This window comes from Hipposideros armiger, unplaced genomic scaffold (assembly GCF_001890085.2).
Source record: "Hipposideros armiger isolate ML-2016 unplaced genomic scaffold, ASM189008v1 scaffold_621, whole genome shotgun sequence".
Lineage (NCBI taxonomy): Eukaryota > Metazoa > Chordata > Mammalia > Chiroptera > Hipposideridae > Hipposideros > Hipposideros armiger.
The window spans coordinates 326053-333347 of record NW_017731971.1 but is presented as its reverse complement, the minus strand read 5'-3'; the positions used below and the strand labels follow the sequence as shown (position 1 = coordinate 333347).

The window sequence follows — 7295 nt, the reverse complement described above, 5'->3', positions numbered from 1 at the left end:
GTGAAATGGTCTAAGCCAGTTGTGACAAAACTACTTCTGCAAAACATTCTTAATATTGCTGTTGCAACCCATTTCTTGTAAAGCTAGGCGTTTTATTGTCTTAATGGGAAGTTCTGCTTAGAGTCTAGCTGGAGTAGCTGAAGTATGATTTTTAAAAGTGAGTCTGTCCGGCTGAGTCTGTCTGGCCTAGGGTCCGGGCCGAGATCCTTACATTATGTGTCTTTATTTTGATGCTGCCAGTCTTCAAAAATAATTATTAGCAGGGGAAGTTGATAGTGAATTTGCTTTTTACAGCCCATGGGACGTTGAGGAGCTGCTTGCTGAGAAAGGGGTTATTGCCATCTGGTCTGTGTTACGAGGCCAAAGCATTATACTGATTCCATGATAAACCTCCTTTTTTGTGTGTGTCATCCATTTTTTCCTTCCACCACTATTCTTTATCAGCCTTGAGGTTGCTGTTGGATTTCAGGGACAAAGAAGAAGTTACGTAATGTAGGCCATTGCATAGTGATGAAATATCAATTCTGTGTTCTGTGTCTAAGGCTCTGTCCTTCATAATAAAATACAGTGCCCTGTTATGAGTTTTCACTTCATATTAGATATTTTTCATTATTTTTAGTTCACATTACTTTAAATTACTTTCTTACAGGTTTTTCTGTGTTCAGTCTTTACAAGTCGTTTGCAATTAACAGATGAAGAAGAAACCCATGGAGAGGTTATGTACAAATCTTTTTCAAGGTAAGGAGGCCTATAGCTATGAACAAAGTCATAAACTGTGGAAGAATGTTCATTTAACAGACTTTTAAATACCTTTGTTTAAGGCATGTAAGTGCTAGGAAAACAAAACTGGATAATACTCAACCCTCTTCCATGAAGAACACAATCTAAACATGGGATTATGAGCCAAGAGAGAAATAACGGAAGGCAGAGAAATGACTGAGCTGACAGCTTGTGCCCAGGAAGCTCGAAGGATGCCAGAACCTTGATTTGCACACTTCAGTGAAGGTCTGATCTGTTTAGCAGAACTTGATTTTGTCAATGCAAGGTTGATCAGTTTCTGTGGGACAGACTTGTGCCTGTCTAAGCCAGTTATATCGATTTATTGGTTATTGTATATTTACACTGACTGCAGTATTCTTGTTCAATATTGTAGATGAGTGCTCCCTGATAGAAATATAATACTGTCCATCAGTGTGAGCCACAGAAGTAATTTAAAATTTTTTAGTAGCCACATTGAAGAAAGTGAAAAGAAACAATTTCAATAATATTTTGTATTTAACCTAATATATCCAAAATGTTGTAATTTCAACATGTGATCAATACAAAATTATTACTGAGATATTTTACTTTTTTTTTTTCTCTCTCACACCAAGTCTTCAAAATCTGGGGTGGGTTTTGCACTTAACAGCATGTCTCAATTCGGATTAGCTACCTTTTGACTACTTATGTGGCTACGTGGAGGTCTAAGATATCTCCTTCCTAGAAAAAGGTAACAGGGAGGCCAAGTTACTATCAGAAGGCTCTCTGGTGAGCATGGAATCAGAACAGAGGGTTCTAGATGGTCTTGAGGGATATTTTATTGGCCTGGCAAGCATCATGACCCTACCCTGATCCACAGTAGGGTACATACCTTTTTAGTGGTTTTAGTATTTGTTGTATTTAGTTTGTCTTGTGTCAGCAGTACTAGACTAATACTGCCAAATGCTTCTTTTGATTCCATGTAAACCACTGTCTTCTATTAACTTTATTCAAACAGGCTTAAACATTTTTTTTTTTACTTTCTTTCATAGAGTCAATACTTTTCTACATCTGGCTAATTTTATACATGATGTGTTTGTAAAATAAATATATTTTTATTATAAATGTATTTTAAGAATATCATTTATAGCCATAGTACCACAAATTTGGAAAATAGAGCAAATAAAAATTGCCACAATATATTAATTGCTTATTACAGTGCATATTTTTATTTTGTTAAAATCATGCTATACATATTCTGTTTATTTGTTTTCCTTTATGTAATAGTACATAAAAAAGCATTCTCCCACATTATTAGAATTTCAAATGAAATGGGATTTCACAACAAATGGAATTTCAAAGGAAATTTCAGTCTGCGGATATAGCATAATTTATCCAATATTGTTTTGTATATTCTCCTCTTTCTTTTCAGGATAAATAACACTGCAGTGAACAGCTTGACACTGAATGCTTTCCCATGTTTTAGGAGAGTTCCTTAGAATAAATTCCCAGAAGTGGAATTTCTGGGTTAAAGGATATTAATATTTTTATGACTCTTAATTGTCAAATTGTTTTCCAGAAGGACTTTAACAAGCTGTCATTGATGATGAGAGTAACAGTTTTGCTTCAATTGTCTTTGTAATGGTTATTAGCTTTCTTAAAACATTTACTTATTTAATTGACTTAGCCATGCATTTATTCATTAAATATTTATGAGCACTTATGCTCCAGACAATGTTCTAAGCACTGAGGAACACAGCGGTGAATAAAACAAACATTCCTTCCTTCATAGATACTCCTGGGTGAAAGAAGAAAAAACTAGATAAATAAATCAAATATATGTGCCAAAGGAAAAAAAATAAAGCAGGAAAGGGAATATGAAGTATCATTGGGATAAATATTTTAGAGTAGCTAGTAAAGATCTCATTGAATAGGTGACAAATTTTTTTTTTTTTTTTTTTAGCTGAGCCATCCTGCCACCTGTTGGCAGCTCAGCAGCAACCAAACGGGGAACCCTGTTGCTCAGAGCTCGCACTCCTTTTTTTTAAAAGATTTTGTTGGGGAATTGGGGGAGGGGAACAGCACTGGGGAATTGGGGAAGGGGAACAGACAAGTTGCTGTCCTTTTGTTCTTCAGTCTAGCTGTGGAGGACGTTGCTTCACTGGCCCATGTTGGTATTATCATTGCGCTCTTCCCGGGTGAGGCAGATCAGTCGCTGGCCTCTGGACGGCCGGCTCTTGGCAGCTCACACCGGCTGCCAGCCACTCACACTGGCTGCCAGACACACATGGTAGCTTATGGCAGCCCACTGCAGCAGGGGCTGCAGCCTATGCCCATCGCCAGCGACTGACGGCAGCCCAGCTCCAGGTCGAGCTGTTGTTCACCATCTTAGCTGTGGAGGGCAGTGTCACTGGCCCCCATGTGAGATCCGAACGGGGCCCCTGCTGCTCAGAGCTGACATCCCAAGCCAGCTGTTAACCAACACGCCACTCGGCTGTCCCAGAGCTTGCACTCTTGAGCAAGCTCTTAACCAACTGAGCCACTTGGCCGGCCCTGACAAAATTTTTTAAAATAATTTAATTTTAAATCACAAACCTACAGAAAATTTGCTAACTAGCAAACCTTTTTTCTCCTGAACCACTTGAGAATTAGTTACCTATATAATATCTCACATCCTCAAATACTTCAGTGTGCCTTTCCTACAAAGACATTCTTCTACATAACCAAAATGTAACCATCAAAATAAGGGTATTCACAATGATACATTAATACTGTCTTACCCTCGTACCGCAATCAAATTTTGTCAATTTGTCTCTGGATCCTTTATGGCAGAAGGATCCAGTTCTGCATCATGAGTTGTTGTATTTAGTTATCATGTCTCTTTAGTTTCCTGCCGTCTGAAATAGTTTCTCAGTGTTTTTACAACTTTTATGACCTGGACACTTTTGAAAATTCCAGGCCACTTATTTTGTAGAGTGTCCCTTAATTTAGGTTTGTCTGCTGTTTCCTCATGATTAGACTTAGGGTTATGCATTTTTGACAGGAATATATCATAGAAGTGATGCTGTGTTCTTCAAAAGGAATTTTTTTTCAGTAACAGTTGGCATTCAATATTATATTAATGATGCTGTGTTCTTGTTGCATCTTATCAGGTGGCACATAATTCCTATTTGTCCCATTACTGATAATGTTTACTTGGATCTCTTGATTTAGATGGTACCTTCCAAGCGTCTCCACTGTAAAGTTAGTCTTCTTCTCTTTGTAATTAAATAGTTGCTTGATCACATTCCTCATAAAACTTGCAGTTTGTTTATATCTACATGAGCTCATAGTTTCCTATTTTAGTCAATGAGTTAGTATCCTTATTTAGGTGTTCAAAGTGTTCTCAGATTTTCCCATTGGAACCCCTTCAAGCTAAGCTCCTGTGTCTTTCGACATGCCTCCATCATTCTTTGAGCACTTCCTTGCTTTCTGGCACACCAAGACATTCCAGGCTCACGTTGTACTTTCTGCAGCAGCCCAGGATCAGCCATTCCTCCAAGGAGCCCTGGAGAATGGGCGCTAGGTGTGCACATGGCTGCTGGACTGTTGTTGCCCCTCCCAGATCCTCTCAGTGGACAGAATATGTGTGTATACACAGTTACATATACATATATACAAACAATATACACATATGTTTGTTTATATCTACAGATCTATATTGAAAACCATTTTTCATGATTAATCAAGCTCAGCTCTCTCCTAATTTGTTGTTTTTAACAACTGCTAAAAAGGTCACATCAAAGTAGCCTTGTTAACTCTGCCATTTTTGCCTCCTGAGGTCAGATTCTATTTTCTGAATCAAATTTCAACTTGTTTAAGAGCCAGAATGGTTGGGCTACTGGAGTTATTTTATTTCTTGGGATTTGATAGGTAGCTATCACCACATACTTAAATTTAAGTGCATGTGTCACGTCCACTGAATTTGTCTGGCCGTGCTAGAGTGGATATTCCTCATTGTAGAGTATTAGTCCCCAGGTTTTAATCTTGGAATATGTTATCTACTCCAAGTTAAATAGCAAGTATATTTTAGTGATAGGTATTAGCAACCAGAGAAAGAGAGTGCATGTTTTAAAAACACAAACATGATAATATGAGATATAATTATTCAAATACTGAAATTCTCATTTAACAGGATATTAAAAGTACTAAGAGATTAATGAAATGTTCCGGTATTAGTTTCCTATTGCTGCTATAACAAATTACCACAAACTTAGTCACTTAAAACAACAGAAACTTTCTTACAGTTCTGGCGGTCAGAGGTCTGAAGTGGGTCTGATGTGGCTGCAGTCAGGTGTCAGCAGAGCTGGGTTCCTTCTGGAAGCTCTCATGGAGAATTAATTCCTTGACTCTTCCTGCTTCTAGACACTGCCCACATTCCTGAGCTTCGAGCCCCTTCATCTTCAAAGCCAGCCATTGATTGCATCACCCTGACCTCTGCTTCTATCATCCCATCTCCTCTGACTTTCCCATCTCCCTCTTTCACTTATAAGGTCTCTTGTGATTGCATTGGGCCCAGCCAGGTAATCCAGTATAACCTTCCCGGCTCAAAATCCTTAATTTAATCACACCTGCAAAATCGCTTCTGCCATGTATGGCAACATATTCACAGCTTCTGGGGATTAGGACTTCTGAGGAGGGGTAGGGCAGCCCCGGTTCTTTTAAATCAAAACCTAAGGAAATATTTTCCTTCACTGAGGAGTTTTAAGTGCTGTGAACTTAGCAACGAATACATAAACTAATTTCTAGAACAGTTTGCTTTTTTGAAAGTTTCTGGGTGTTTGAAAATAATTGCATAGTACAGAATAGCCTGGACTTTTTGTATAGCTGGAAAAAGTTAAAACTCAAACTGTATCACTGGGTCACATACATCTCTCCTCTCTGATCAGATAGCTTTTCAGATTTCGTGTTTTAGCTTTTGCCTTTGATCTGAGTCACGGAACTTTTCTATGTTATAGTTTTAAATATACATTCTAAATCATTTGGATGTCCCTTAAAAGATCAAAGTCTAAAACCTGTTTGTGCCTTGCTTTTTTATATGATTAGAAGACTTTCTAATTGAATTTAATTAGCAAGGATAATATAAAACCAATATAAACAGAGTTAAGTAAAGCAGCAGACTCTAGGAAGAGGTCAGGGAGTGATCAGACTGCTCTCTGCTTCCTGGGTTCTGACGATGGAGCTTGACAATTGTAGAGTTATAACACTTACAACTTCACTGAGTAAAATATTCTGAATGTGTTAGTAAAAAGTGATACATTTTGTGGCACCCGGTCTACAACTAGATTGAAACAATTTACTTGACTTGGAGCTGATGAGTCCTGGAAAAACACTGTTCCCCAATTAAAAAAAAAAAAGATACATTTTAAGTCATGTAGATGAATGAGAATCAGTTATTGATTCTTATTTCTTATTTCTTCAGTGAAACCAATTAAATCAGTGAGAAATTTGATGAGGAGAGGAAGTTAACATTCACTGCCAATCCAAAGTGCTTTTTTATTTTTAAAATATCTAGTCCTGAGTCATTTGTAGGTTTTTAAAATTTATAGAATCAGGATTTATAAACAATGCATTTACATAAGGAATAATCATTGATAGCAGATCTGAATAAACCCTCCTAATGTAACTTTCTAAAATCCAGATTTGAAACTTCTTTTGATAGTTTATAAGAATTTCCATATTATGTTTACAATCAGTATAGATTCTCAATTGCCTCTATTGTTCATGCTGACACTCTAACTTTTGCTAGAACACAGCACAAATGCTTGTACTTCCCCCCACCCTTTTCCTACTATATTACCTACATTCTGCTAGAAGTGCAAGCTTTCTTTTCTAAGCACTTTGTAAGGAAATGAACAGATCTAAGAAGCAAAGCTGGAACAGAAAGTTAAAGGTGTAATGAGTTTCCCACTAGCCAGGACTTTGGGGAGGGCAGGGAGCTGAAAGTCTTAATTCTTTTTGTCTTTTGTTTTTTCATGCAGAAATGAAATTCTCCTTTATCTTGATCAAAGGAATTAGTCTAGAGAAGAAGAGGTGTTTTTGTTGGTTTTTTGCTTATAATTTTCAAGACGAATGTGAATGTTCTGAGCAATCTTTAGCCTAATACAGTGGTTCTCAACCAGGGGTGATTTTGCTTTCCAGGGGGCATTTTTGTTTGTCGCAGCTGGGGTTGGGGGTGCTACTGCATCTACTGGGTAGAGGGCAGAGATGCTGCTAAATATCCAATAACACTAGAGGGCAGTACCTGCCCAGCAGTTGAAACCGATGTTACTTTATTTTGGGGGTCATAGAAGTTAAATAGGAGCTTGTGATTCAGGTAACTTGAAGATAAGTGACTGTGGGAGACCCTTTAAGAACTATTTAAGTGATTCTGGATCAAAAGACAGCTTTAATAATGACTGTTTCTGAAGTCAGTAAAAGCAGAGCAAGCAGGGCTTTTTATTCTCTTCTATTTATAATGATGCCTTGTGAACTTTTGCCAAAGAAAGGGGAGAATTCACGCGAGGTTTTCACACAGA

At 37.6% G+C, this 7295-nt stretch overlaps 1 long non-coding RNA gene across 2 annotated transcripts in view; it reads left to right on the top strand.

The window, feature by feature from the left end:
• The window catches only part of LOC109372268 (uncharacterized), a 3505-nt gene extending 2271 nt beyond the window's left edge, over positions 1-1234 (top strand). For both annotated transcript variants that reach the window (XR_002122021.1, XR_002122020.1), the window contains exons 2-3: positions 650-738; positions 822-1234. This is a non-coding gene — a long non-coding RNA (uncharacterized LOC109372268). The remainder of the gene's footprint in view (positions 1-649; positions 739-821) is intronic.
• The last annotated feature ends 6061 nt before the right edge of the window (positions 1235-7295 follow it).